This window comes from Mesoplodon densirostris, chromosome 3, assembly GCF_025265405.1.
Source record: "Mesoplodon densirostris isolate mMesDen1 chromosome 3, mMesDen1 primary haplotype, whole genome shotgun sequence".
NCBI lineage: Eukaryota > Metazoa > Chordata > Mammalia > Artiodactyla > Ziphiidae > Mesoplodon > Mesoplodon densirostris.
Window position 1 is genome coordinate 107,258,417 of NC_082663.1, and position 14,220 is coordinate 107,272,636.

The 14,220-nt window shown below is 41.1% G+C and overlaps 1 protein-coding gene, 1 non-coding gene and 1 pseudogene across 2 annotated transcripts in view; 1 reads left to right on the plus strand and 2 right to left on the minus strand.

Moving 5' to 3' along the window:
• LMNB1 (lamin B1) overlaps positions 1 to 14,220 on the plus strand; it is a 70,638-nt gene that overhangs the window by 14,878 nt on the left and 41,540 nt on the right. The gene's annotated exons all lie outside the window — the stretch shown is intronic.
• LOC132485384 (protein S100-A2-like) lies at positions 2,112 to 2,400 on the minus strand (annotated as a pseudogene).
• On the minus strand, positions 8,141 to 8,213 carry TRNAR-CCU (transfer RNA arginine (anticodon CCU)). The gene has a single exon. It is a non-coding gene; the product is annotated as a tRNA-Arg (tRNA).

Sequence of the window (14,220 nt, forward strand, 5' to 3'; positions counted from 1 at the left end):
AAGGATGTTCCTTGGTGTGGATCTTTTTTCATCCACTGTGCTGGTCATTTGGTGAGAATTCTTCAGTCTGGAAATTCATGTCTTCAGTTCTTGGAAACATTCTTAAATTATTTTATTGATGATTTCTTCCTTTTATTACTTTTGGAAACTCCTGTTATTCAAATGTTGGACCTCTTGAATTGATCCTTTAGTTTTCTTATCTTAAAAAATCTTCTTTTCTCTGCTAGATGTTCTCAATTTTATCTTCCAACTTTTGCTGTCATATTCGAAATTTCCAATAGCTTCTTTTTATTCTCAATGGTTCTTTATTGCATACTGATCTCATTTCAGTTTCATGGATGCAGTGGTTTCTCTTTTCAGAAGTCTCTGTTTTCCTTCATAGTTCCCGTTCCAAGTTAATTTCTTTTTCTAATTGTTTAGGTCTTTGTATCTGTCAGGAAACCAATAGATATCTTAATCAGAAAGGAAAACAATATGGAAAGTAGATGCTTATAAAAAATTATTAGAAGGGTCAGAGAAGCAGGAACAATACCTCAAACACTGTAGAACTGATCTTCTTTGGGAGCTTTTATGTCTGAGGTCACTACTGAAACCACTGAATTGAAAAAACTGTATAGCTATACCTCAGGGCTAGGAAGCTGTCACTGCTGTTGCTGTAAGAACAACTGCCTCATGACACCAAGCAAACTGGAGAATGGACTTAGAATGGACATTATTTCAGAAGAACTTTACAGACCAATATCCCTTATGAATATAGGTGCAAGAGCTTCCCTGGTGGCGCAGTGGTTGAGCGTCCGCCTGCTGATGCAGGGGACATGGGTTCGTGCCCCGGTCCGGGAAGATCCCACATGCCGCGGAGCGGCTGGGCCCGTGAGCCATGGCCGCTGAGCTTGCGCGTCCGGAGCCTGTGCTCCGCAACGGGAGAGACCACGATGGTGAGAGGCCCTCGTACCGCAAAAAAAAAAAAAAAAAAAGAATACAGGTGCAAAAATACTGGCAAACCAAACTCACCAACATGTAAAAGGATTATACACCATCACCAAGTGGGATTTATCCTGGGAATGCGAGGTTGGTTCAGTCTGTGAAAGTAAACAGTGTAATATACCTTATTAATAGAACAAAGGACCAAAACCATGTGATCATCCCAATAGAGGAAGAAAAAGCATTTGACAAAATGTACCAGTCCTTCATGATAAAAATATTCAAATGAGGGATAAAAGGGAACTTCTTAACTTGGTAAAAGGTATCTGTGAAAAACCTGTAGCTAACATCATATTTAATGGTAAAGACTGACTGCTTTCTCCCTAAGGTCAGGAATAAGACAGGGTTGCCCACTCTTACCACTTATATAAAACATTGTATTGGAGGTTCTAGCCAGGGCAGTTAAGGAAGAAAAAGAAATAAAAGGCATTCAGATCAGAAAAGAAGTAGTAAAACAACTACACAGCTGACGCCTGAACAGCATGGGGGTTGGGGGGGGCCGACTTTTGCAAGGCAAAAATCCATGTATAACTTACAGTCAGCCCTCTGTAGCCAAACAACTGCAGATCATGTAGTACTATAGTTTTTACTATTGAAAAAAATCTGCACATAAGTGGACCCTTGTAGTTAAAACCTTTGATGTTCAAGGGTCACCTGTGTCTTTATTTGCAGATGAAATGATTCTAAGAAAATCCTAAGGAATCTGTAAAAAACAAAAACTAAAAACTCTTGAAAGCTAATAAACAAGCTCAGCAAGGTTTCAGGGTATGAAAGCAATGTACAAAAGTCAGCTGTATTTCTGTAAACTAGCAGTGAACACTCCAAAAATGAAATTAAGAAAACTTCATTTTCCGTAGCATCAAAGAGATGAAGTACTTAGGAATAAGTTGAACAGAAGAAGTACAAGACTTGTATACTGAGAATCACAAAACATTGTTGAAAGAAATTAAAGAAGTGGAAGGACATCCTATACTGATGGATTAGAAGACTTAATATTGGCGCATATATATATATATATATTTGGCCGGGGGTGGTATCAAGAAGTAAAAACATCTACTGAATATAAAACTAAAAAAGACAGAGTCCTCCTGGGCCCAAGAGACCCATGGCAGGGAGCCAAGAGTTCTGCATCAGGGCTGCTCTGGGGAGCCCTGGAAGAAGTCATTGCACACGGTAGTGATAAGGGGTAGAAAAACAGTGTACTCCTGAAAGTCCACCTACTGGTTGCTGTTCTCGTCCAGATCACCCATCAGCTTCTTCAGGCCCTCCTCATCCACCTTCTCTGCCACAAAGTTGGGCAGCTCCTTGTGCAGAATTCCTTCATCTCCCCCTTAGTCAGCTTGAACCTGTTGCCCTCTTGGAGTACTTGTGGAAGGTGGTGACCATCACAGCCAGAACCTGCTTCAGGGGACTGGACATCTTGGATCTGGGGCTGCTGGTCTTGGAGGGTCTCCTGGGGAGGTGGGGGTTGGCTGTGGTTCTTCTGGGACCATGAAAGCTGGTGGCGGACATTTTGGGGAGTATCCATCTGCATGAACTCTCCTCGAGGCGGACATCTTGCCCAGGTAACCAGCACTGAGACCTGGCCCCACCCAACAGTCTGTAGGCTCCAGTGCTGGGACGCCTCAGGCCAAGCCGCCAACCAGGTGGGAACACAGCCCCACCCATCAGCAGACAGGCTGCCCTAAGACTTCCTGAGCCCACAGCCGTGTCTAGACACCTTAATATTGTTAAGATGGCAGTTCTCCCCAAATTGACCCACAGATTCATTGCAGTTTCTATCAGAATCACAGCTGCCCTGTTTGTAAATTGAGAAGCTGAGCCTAAAATTTAAATGGAAATGCATGGTATCCAGAATAGCCAAAACAATCTCAAAAATTGGAGGAGTCAGTTCTTGGTTTCAAAGTTTACTACAGTGATGTGTGTGGTATTGATATAGGATAAAAGATTTTCAGGTTTTAATGACCCTGCTTGTCAGCAGCAAAATTGCCACAAAGACCAGGATGGTGGCCCCATGATACTTCCTTCTTTCATATCGCTTATGGATGTATTAGAGTACCTAATTTGCATCCAGAAACCTAGCTGCAAGAGATTCTGGCAAATGTAGTTTTTAGTTTTCTAGTTTAAGAAAGCACAACTGGGAGGGTGGTATGGCCATTGGGTGAGTCAATTCACAGAGTTTTTCTCAGAGGTCTGATGACTATTGTATGTCCTCTGTATTCAGAAGTAGGGCTCTAAAAATCTGATGGGAAGTTCTACGCGTGAGTGGGGCTTCTTGACTAAGCTTCATTGTGTAACAGTGGAATCATTTCATTGGAAACACCCAGTATCAGTGTCTTCAGATCTTCTCTCTTGGGCTTTGGCTGCACAGCGTACTTCAAGCTGAGGGAGATTGGGAGGCAACATCAGCATCTGTAAAAGTCCACGGGAATTCTCCTGCCTTTTCAGTATGGTAGTGCTGCCTTTGGCTGTACCAGGTGACACCAGGTCTGAGATTCTGTTTTACTCCTTAGAGAGTAAACCTTTCCTCTTTTATCCTGGTGAATGAGGGGCCACTGGCCCAGGAGTGTGATCTGCTTTGCTTCTTAGATAGATTTTCATCTAGTCCTACTTCAGAGTACTAGGGTATCTCTTGCTATCAACAGTATCTGCGGTATAAATTAGGTTACTTCTCACATAGCCCTGTGTCTGGCTTTGGGATTCAGCACTCTTGGGTGGACTAAGCTTGTTTTCACTCATCTAATTTCAGCTTCTAAAATTTTGTTCTTTCCTCACCAGTTGTTTTCATTGTGAATTTGTTCCTCAGTTGTTTAGTTGTGTTTCTGGAAGGGGTAATAGTGGAGTAATGTCTAATGTGCCATTTTTACCCAGAAGTTACATCAGGTGTTCTTGCAGCACTGTGTACTTTTTTGTCTTAGACAAGAAAGTTACTGACAAGTTTGATTTGTTAAGACAATTTTGATTCCCTTGTGATTGATTGATTCCCTTATTAGAGTGGAATCTCTCTGTGGACAGGGCTAGTGTCTGATTTTGCTTCTTCTTGTATCAGCACATTCCCTAGCACTCTCTAGGCTCCCCCCAAATAATTATTGACTTAGTAATAACCATTTTTTTAGGAGACTTTTCCTATAAGATTGGGTTGCATATAACTCATAGAGGAGCAGTGAAATAACTAATGATACTAGTAACTGTATTGTTGGATAAAATCTGGGTTTGAAAAGTGATTTTCTGATGTGAAAAATGGCTATTGGCATAAAATCAGTCTCTTTCTGACCACACTGTATAAAATGATCACCCTCCTCTCTTCTCCCTCTCTTTTTTAAAAATAAAATTTATTTATTTATTTATTTATCTAACTATTTATTTATTTATGGCTGTGTTGGGTCTTCGTTGCTGTGTGTGGGCTTTCTCTAGTTGCGGCAAGTGGGGCTACTCTTCATTGCAGTGTGCGGGCTTCTCATTGCGGTGGCTTCTCCTGTTGCAGAGCACGGGCTCTAGGTGTGTGGGTTTCAGTAGTTGTGGCATGTGGGCTCAGTAGTTGTAGCTTGTGGGCTCTAGAGTGCAGGCTCAATAGCTGTGGCGCATGGGCTTACTTGCTCCTCAGCCTGTGGGATCTCCGTGGACCAGGGGTTGAACCCGTGTCTCCTGCATTGGCAGGTGGATTCTTAACCACTGCGCCACCAGGGAAGTCCCTCTCTAACTCTTCATTCTGATTTATTTTTCTTCAAAATACTGATTACCCCTACTGTATAGGTATTTGTTTATTGTTTGTTTCTCCCCAGTATAGGGTACCTTCCATAAGATCAGATGGTATATATATATATATATATATATATATATATATATATATATTTTTTTTTTTTTTTTTGCGGTACATGGGCCTCCCACTGTTGTGGCCTCTCCCGTTGCGGAGCACAGGCTCCGGACGTGCAAGCTCAGCGACCATGGCTCAGGGACCATGGCTCAGGGGCCTAGCCGCTCTGTGGCACGTGGGATCTTCCTGGACCGCGGCACGAACCCGTGTTCCCTGCATCGTCAGGAGGACTGTCAACCACTGCGCCACCAGGGAAGCCCCGGGATGGTATGTTTTGTTCGTTGCTGATTTCCACACACCCAGATCACTGGCCTGGCATATATAACAAAGTTGTGATTGTTGGTTGTTTTTTTTCCCCAATAAGTCATTTTTTGTTAGGACTTAAACTGTATGTGTCCACTCCCCATTCCTGTGTCTATTATGTCAGTGGATTTCTTTTGTTCAGAGAAATGGTTCTGTGGTCCAGTGTTGGTCTTACTGAATATTTTTCCTAATTTTAATCTGATTGCAATTAGGGATTGCCTGATTTTTTTTTTTTTTTTTTTTTTTTTGTGGTACGCGGGCCTCTCACTGTTGTGGCCTCTCCCGTTGCGGCACACAGGCTCTGGACGGGCAGGCTCAGCGGCCATGGCTCATGGGCCCAGCCGCTCCGTGGCATGTGGGATCTTCCCGGACTGGGGCACGAACCCGTGTCCCCTGCATCAGCAGGCAGACTCTCAACCACTGCGCCACCAGGGAAGCCCAGGATTGCCTGATTTTGATTGGGTTGTTGCTAATGTGTTGACTGCTCAGTTTATTGAATGAGTAGTAGAATTTTATTACCATCAGAAATTATCCATTGCAGCTTTTGAGTTTGTTCAGAAGCATCTTAGTCTTTTGCTTGTGTCAGAGGAGACCCTTGTTAATGGAACTGTGTTAACACGACTTTCTGGAGATTTTGTGTATTAAATTACATTTATCTTAATTGTAGAGAAGTTCATTGATTTTCCATAGTAGAAATATTGTGGATCACATCTCTTCTCCCTTTGGAAGGGAAGATACTTTGAGGACAGTATTGAAGCTGATAAATGAATGTTAGGGCAAACACATTTAATATGCAGTTTGAGTCTATTATTTTGAGAGAGATTACTTAGTTTCAGGACAGAAGGTTTTTGTTTGGGCATATTAATATCCTTTACCTTGAGCCCAAATAAAGTTTATTTTTCCTCTAAAAGTCTGGACCATGGCTAGATAATAAAAATGGCATGTTGATTCTGAACTCTAGGTATGAAGAGAGCCTCAGAAATGGGATTATTTGATAGTCAATTGAATAACTGCACTAGTGTTGAGTGGTGTTTAATTGCCACCAGACAGCTAGCTGTTCAGAAGAACCTTGCTGTATATTAACACAGAGGTCAAACAGCTGGGCCTGATTGGCCTGGCTTTCCATGTAGAGTGGGTCTGTTTTGAAGGATTTAAAAATCTGTTTTGTGGATATGATTAGAAATAATTTTATTAAGAATGGTTCCTGTTATCTGATTGCAAGTAAAAAACTAAATGGCTTTTCCCTTTCATTCCCTGTAATTTGTTTGTTTTTCTAAATAAGAATGGTCCTGAGGTGAATGTCAGAGATGAGTGCTGAGTAAGAAAGGTAGCTGGACACAGGCCTTGAAATCATTGGCATGAGTTCTTCGTGTTGGTCTTTCATCTTCCTTTGTAGTCTCATTTCCATCTAGGAGATTATAAATTAGGAAGAATTATCAGTCTGAGTTTATTGAGTAGTTACTCTTTTTTTTTTTGGCGGTAGGCAGGCCTCTCACTGTTGCGGCCTCTCCCATTGCGGAGCACAGGCTCCGGACACGCAGGCTCATTGGCCATGGCACACGGGCCCAGCTGCTCCGCGGCATGTGGGATCTTCCCAGACCGGGACATGAACCCGTGTCCCCTGCATCAGCAGGCGGACTCTCAACCACTGCGCCACCAGGGAAACCCAGCTACTCTTATATAAGATGAACCTGACAATCTATAATAGCTTCTCAAAATTGCTAAGAAGTGATCTAAGCAACCAGAGAGTTGCCTAGTATTTTGCTATAGAATATTCTGAATGGGATTTAAAACTAACTTCAGAATCAGTTTTGGTTTCCGTAAGCTGTTGTTTTATCTGACATGTGAAGGTAGTCATTTAAAAAATCCAGATGCTTGAATTTCTATTTTTTATCTTTAGAAACATGAATATTTCTTGTCTGTTTTTTTCAGATGTGTAGCTTTCAAAAGTCTGTATTCTTAAGTCTATCAATATTATACTTTGGGTGAATTTTTCCATAAGAATACACATCTCCAACAGATTTTATGCATTTAGCAAGCATTTGGTGAACACAAATTCTTGCCCTTATCTATTCTTGTATATATGCAGTGTAATAATCTTTGGTGAGTTTCATGGAAATGCCATTTAATATCCAAAAACTAATTTTGTGTACCTTTTTCTAGGTATGTAATTATTCTACCTCTAAGAGACCATCTAATAATTTAGGTCTCATTTTGAATTGCTTAAAGTAGCACTTTGTTCTTATATTTCTGTATATGAGAATCAATGAACAAGAACAAAAGTACTTGCGAAAAAAGTGAAAATTAATGGCACTTGTAAAAGACGGAATCCAAACCCAAGCATGTGTATAGATCCCATACTGAAAATGAACATGGATTCTTTGTTCACGGGTACCTACTAGGTGTTTTAGAGAAGCTGAATTCAGGGACTTTTGTGGCTGTGTTACTAGTCAAACTAGAAAATTCATTCAGTTGAGCGTCTGTGATATATACTGACTTGTATGGTATAAACTGACCAGTGAAATGTTAACAGAAAGGCAATAATTTGCCAATGCTTGATTAATTAAAACTGTAATTTTTAATTAACAGTTTTTAATTTAAAAACTGTTCTGTAATGAGTTTCAGATTATGTCCTATGTATGTGTTTGTCCCTCCAGTTCTGCTTCTTGGTTCCCTGTTTAAGTGATCAGTCTAATTTTTGAAGTGTTAAAATTATAATATGATTCAAGTAGTTATTATATACTTACTAGGTTTTAAGTTATTTTCTGTGTCATATATATGTGATATGACTTTATTTAAATGCTCTACAATTACTACCTAGCAATGCTGCATTTACCCTCATTCATTTTCCAGCACTTCTGTAATTGGTTGCATTTTCTTTCTTTCTTTTTTTAAAAAATATTTATTTATTTTGGCTGTGCTGGGTCTTAGTTGCGGCACGTGGGATCTTCATTCCAGCACGCAGGATCTTTAGTCGTGGCATGTGGACTTCTTAGTTGCAGCATGCAGGCTTCTTAGTTATGGCATGCATGTGAGATCTAGTTCCCCAACCAGGGATTGAACCCAGGCCCCCTGCATTAGGAGTGCGAAGTCCTACCCACTGGACCACCAGGGAAGTTCCGGTTGCATTTTCTAATCTCCACTTCCTTATTGGTGGGAGTAGTCTGGAATGGGGTACCCTTAGACAAATGAAGGATACTCCTGAGGGAGTGGGATACCTGAGTCATCCAAATAGAAAGGGTAGTACAGAGTCCTAAGCGAGCAGACACTGAGTTCCAGAGCCAGGTAGTTCAGTGCAGAAGCCAGGGTTGAAATGCTGATCCTAAAACAAGTCAAGTTCAAAGAGTTGGTAAGTTGAAAAACCAAGATGATTAAAGCAGTGTGAAGTACAGTGGCATTGCTGGTAGTCAGAGGGGGTCAGGAGTAATTCAGAAAGTAGCAAGTAATGAGTTGTATTTAGGTTAGTCCTACAGGCCTCAGGAGATTATAAGGACAAGTCTCAGATTGTTAATTAGAACCAGGTTCTGTTGGAGAAGTACATCACTGAGGCTATGTCTGTTACTCTTGACTCACTGCTATAGAATGTTAACTGGAATGTAAATGTATCCTTTCCAGCTGATTATTTTTTTTAATGGTCAGATATTCAATTAGACCTGGTTGCTTGCTATGACTGACAGTCAAGCTTACTTGAAATGAAAGCTAATTTTATTTATTTTTATTTATAGATAAGACTTTTAAAATATTTACTTTATTATTTATTTTTGGCTGCGTTGGGTCTTCGTTGCTGCGCGCGGGCTTTCTCTATTTGTGGTGAGCGGGGGCTACTCTTCATTGGGGTGTGTGGGCTTCTCATTGCGGTGGCTTCTCTTGTTGCGGAGTATGGGCGCTAGGCACGTGGGCTTCAGTAGTTGTGGCTCGCGGGCTCTAGAGTGCAGGCTCAGTAGTTGTGGCTCATGGGCTTAATTGCTCCGTGGCATGTGGGATCTTCCCGGACCCGGGCTTGAATTCGTGTCCCCTGCATTGACAGGCAGATTCTTAACCACTGCGCCACCAGGGAAGCCCTAATTTTGTTTATTAAGGAAGGAAATTCTTAATTAGAATAGAGTGTTAATTACATTTTATAAAACTTTTTTTTTTTTTTTTTTTTTGTGGTACGCGGGCCTCTCACTGCTGTGGCCTCTCCCGTTGCGGAGTACAGGCTCCGGACGCACAGGCTCAGCAGCCATGGGTCATGGGCCCAGCCGCTCCGTGGAACGTGGGATCTTCCCGGACCGGGGCACGAACCCGTGTCCCCCGCATCAGCAGGCGGACTCTCAACCACTGTGCCACCAGGGAAGCCCTTTATAAAACTTTTTTCCTAGCTGCAATTAAAGGTTAGGTTCTCAGGTGAACATCTACAGTAAATCGGTATGTTTTCTGACTTACAGTCAGCAGTGTGCATACATGAGAACGTCTCCTTATCTGGAGGTAGGAATAGGCAGGTCAGTAAGTGAACAAATCCAGTTAGGAAATATAGTCAAAGAAAAATGCCAATCTCTTCAGTGATACTTTCTGATAACTTTGGATTCCTGTCTAAATTACTCTTTGTTGTGGAGCATTGTCAGATGTTACTCTGTCCTTAGGTAATGTGTATTTTTCTGTTCATGTACGAATGTTTTATGATGTCAGTTTTGCAGGTTTCTGCACTTTGACCATGCGCTGGTAATTAGCTCAAGACTTCCTGCATCATTTTTTAAAAAAATAAATTTATTTTTTTCATTTATTTTTGGCTACATTGGGACCTCGTTGCTCTGTGTGGGCTTTCTCTAGTTGCGGCGAGCGGGGGCTACTCTTCGTTGCAGTGTGTGGGCTTCTCATTGCAGTGGCTTCTCTTCTTGTGGAGCACGGGCTCTAGGCGCGCGGGCTTCAGTAGTTGTGGCATGTGGGATCAGTAGTTGTGGCTTGTGGGCTCTAGAGTGCAGCCTCAGTAGTTGTGGCGCACGGGCTTAGTTGCTCCACGGCATGTGGGATCTTCTCGGACCAGGGCTCGAACCCGTGTCCCCTGCATTGGCAGGCGGATTCTTAACCACTGCGCCGCCAGCAAAGCCCTCCTGCATCTTTTTTTTTTTTTTTTTTTATGATAAGGGTTTATTTCTCACTCCTATGTCCTATAAAGGCTCAGCTGCCACTCTGTTCCATATCTCCATACTGAAGCCAAGCTGATGGAGTAGCCTCTCCTGGGAACATTTCCTGTCATTGAGACAGAGGGAAAGAAAGGTGGGAAACTATGTTCTTAGTGTCACTTCTGCCCACTTTTCATTGGCCAAGTGAGCCCGTAGCTACTGTGGAGTTCAGCAGGGCAGGCTTTTATTTATTTATTTATTTTGTAAGTATATTTATTTTTGAATTTTATTTTATTTATTTTTTTATGCAGCAGGTTCTTATTAGTTATCCATTTTACACATATTAGTATATATGGCAATCCCAATCTCCCAATTCATCGCACCACCACCACCACCCTGCCACTTTCCCTCCTTGGTGTCCATACGTTTGTTCTCTACATCTGTGTCTCAATTTCTGCCCTGCAAACCGGTTCACCTATACCACTTTTCTAACCTAACCACATATATGCGTTAATATATGATATTTGTTTTTCTCTTTCTGACTTACTTTACTCTGTATGACAGTCTCTAGATCCAGCCACGTCTCTACAAATGACCCAATTTCGTTCCTTTTTATGGCTGAGTAATATTCCGTTGTATACATGTACCACATCTTCTTTATTCATTTGTCGGTCAGTGGGCATTTAGGCTGCTTCCGTGTCCTGGCTATTGTAAATAGTGCTGCAGTGAACATTGGGGTGCATGTGTCTTTTTTTTTTCTTTTTTTTTCTTTTTGCGGTATGCGGGCCTCTCACTGTTGTGGCCTCTCCCATTGCGGAGCACAGGCTCCGGATGCGCAGGCCCAGCGGCCATGGCTCACGGGCCCAGCTGCTCCGCGGCATATGGGATCCTCCCAGACCGGGGCACGAACCCGTATCCCCTGCATCGGCAGGCGGACTCTTAACCACTGCGCCACCAGGGAGGCCCGCATGTGTCTTTTTGAATTATGGTTTTCTCAGGGTATATGCCCAGTAGTGGGATTGCTGGGTCATATGGTAATTCTATTTTTAGTTTTTTAAGGAACCTCCATACTGTTTTCCATAGTGGCTGTATCAATTCACATTCCTACCAGCAGTGCAAGAGTGTTCCCTTTTCTCCACACCCTCTCCAGCATTTGTTGTTTGTAGATGTTCTGATGATGCCCATTCTAACTCGTATGAGGTGATACCTCATTGTAGTTTTGATTTGCATTTCTCTAATAATTAGTGATGTTGAGCAGCTTTTCATGTGCTTCTTGCCCATCTGTATGTCTTCTTTGGAGAAATGTCTATTTAGGTCTTCTGCCCATTTTTGGATTGGGTTGTTTGTTTTTTTAATATTGAGCTCCATGAGCTGTTTATATATTTTGGAGATTAATCGTTTGTCCGTTGATTAGTTTGCAAATATTTTCTCCCATTCTGAGGGTTGTCTTTTCATCATAGTTTCCTTTGCTGTGTAAAAGCTTTTAAGTTTCATTAGGTCCCATTTGTTTGTCTTGTTTTTATTTCCATTACTCTAGGAGATGGATCAAAAAAGGTCTTGCTGTGATTTATGTCAGAGTCTTCTTCCTATGTTTTTCTTGAAGAGTTTTATAGTGTCGGGTCTTAAATTTAGGTCTCTAATCCAGTTTGAGTTTATTTTTGTGTGTGGTGTTAGGGAGTGTTCTAATTTCATTCTTTTACATGTAGCTGTCCAGTTTTCCCAGCACCACTTATTGAAGAGACTCTTTCCTCCATTGTATATCCTTGCTTCCTTTGTCATAGATTCGTTGACCATAGATGCATGGGTTTATCTCTGGGCTTTCTATCCTGTTTCATTGATCTATATTTCTGTTTTTGTGCCAGTACCACGTTGTCTTGATTACTGTAGCTTTGTAATATAGTCTGAAGTCAAGGAGCCTGATTCCTCCAGCTCCGTTTTTTCCCCTCAAGACTGCTTTGGCTATTCGGGGTCTTTGGTGTCTCCATACAAATTTTAAGATTTTTTGTTCTAGTTCTGTAAAAAATGCCATTGGTAATTTGATAGGGATTGCATTGAATCTGTAGATTGCTTTGGGTAGTATAGTCATTTTCACAATATTGATCCTTCCAATCCAAGAACATGGTATATCTCTCCATCTGTTTCTATTATCTATAATTTCTTTCATCAGTGTCTTATAGTTTTCTGCATACAGGTCTTTTATCTCCCTAGGTAGGTTTTTTCCTAGGTATTTTATTCTTTATGTTGCAATGGTAAATGGGAGTGTTGCCTTAATTTCTCTTTCAGATTTTTCATCATTAGTGAATAGGAATGCAAGAGATTTCTGTGCATTAATTTTGTATCCTGCAGCTTTACCAAATTCATTGATTAGCTCTATTAGTTTTCTGGTGGCATCTTTAGGATTCTTTCTGTATAGTATCATGTCATCTGCAAACAGTGAGTTTTACTTCTTCTTTTCCAATTTGTATTCCTTTTATTTCTTTTTCTTCTCTGATTGCTGTGGCTAGGACTTCCAGAACTATGTTGAATAATAGTGGTGAGAGTGGACATCCTTATCTTGTTTCTGATCTTAGAGGAAATGGTTTCACTTTTTCACCATTGAGAATGATGTTTGCTGTGGGTTTGTCATATATGGCCTTTATTATGTTGAGGTAGGTTCCCCCTATGCCCACTTTCTGGAGAGTTTTTATCATAAATGGGTGTTGAATTTTGTCAAAAGCTTTTTCTGCATCTATTGAGATGATCATATGTTTTTTATTCTTCAATTTGTTCATATGGTGTATCACATTGATCAATTTGCATATATTGAACAATCCTTGCATCACTGTGATAAATCCCACTTGATCATGGTGTATGATCCTTTTAATGTGCTGTTGGATTCTATTTGCTAGTAATTTTTTGAGGATTTTTGCATGTATGTTGATCGGTGACATTGGTCTGTAGTTTTCTTTATTTGTAGTATCTTTGTCTGGTTTTGGTATCAGGGTGATGGTGGCCTTATAGAATGAGTTTGGGAGTGTTTCTTCCTCTGTAATTTTTTGGAAGAGTTTGAGAAGGATTAGTGTTAGCTCTTCTCTAAATGTTTGGTAGAATTCACCTGTGAAGCCATCTGGTCCTGGACTTTTGTTTGTTGGAAGGTTTTTTTTTTTTTTTTTTTTTTTGCGGTATGCGGGCCTCTCACTGTTGTGGCCTCTCCCGCTGCAGAGCACAGGCTCCGGACGCGCAGGCTCAGCGGCCATGGCTCACGGGCCCAGCCGCTCCACGACATGTCGAATCTTCCCGGACCGGGGCATGAAGCCATGTCCCCTGCATTGGCAGGCGGACTCTCAACCACTGAGCCACCAGGGAAGCCCTGTTGGAAGATATTTAATCACTGTTTCAATTTCATTACTTGTGATTGGTCTGTTCATATTTTCTATTTCTTCCTGGTTCAGTCTTGGAAGATTATACTTTTCTAAGAATTTGTCCATTTCTTCCAGGTTGTCCATTTTATTGGCATAGAACTGCTTGTAATAGTCTCTTAGGATGCTTTGTATTTCTGCAGTGTCTGTTGTAACTTCTCCTTTTTCACTTCTAATTTTATTGATTTGAGTCCTCTCCCTCTTTTTCTTGATCAGTCTGGCTAATGGTTTATCAATTGTGTTTATCTTCTCAAGGAACCAGCTTTTAGTTTTATTGATCTTTGCTGTTGTTTTCTTTGTTTCTATTTCATTTATTTCTGCTCTGATCTTTATGATTTCTTTCATTCTGCTAACTTTGGGGTTTTGTTCGTTCTTCTTTCTCTAGTTCCTTTAGGTGTAAGGTTAGGTTGTTTATTTGAGATGTTTGTTGTTTCTTGAGGTAGGATTGTATTGCTATAAACTTCCTTCTTAGAACTGCTCTTGCTGCATCCCATAGGTTTTGGATCATCGTGTTTTCATTGTCATTTGTCTTTAGGTATTTTTTGATTTCCTCTTTGATTTCTTCAGTGATCTCTTGGTTATTTAGTAATGTATTGTTTAGCCTCCATGTGTTTGTGTTTTT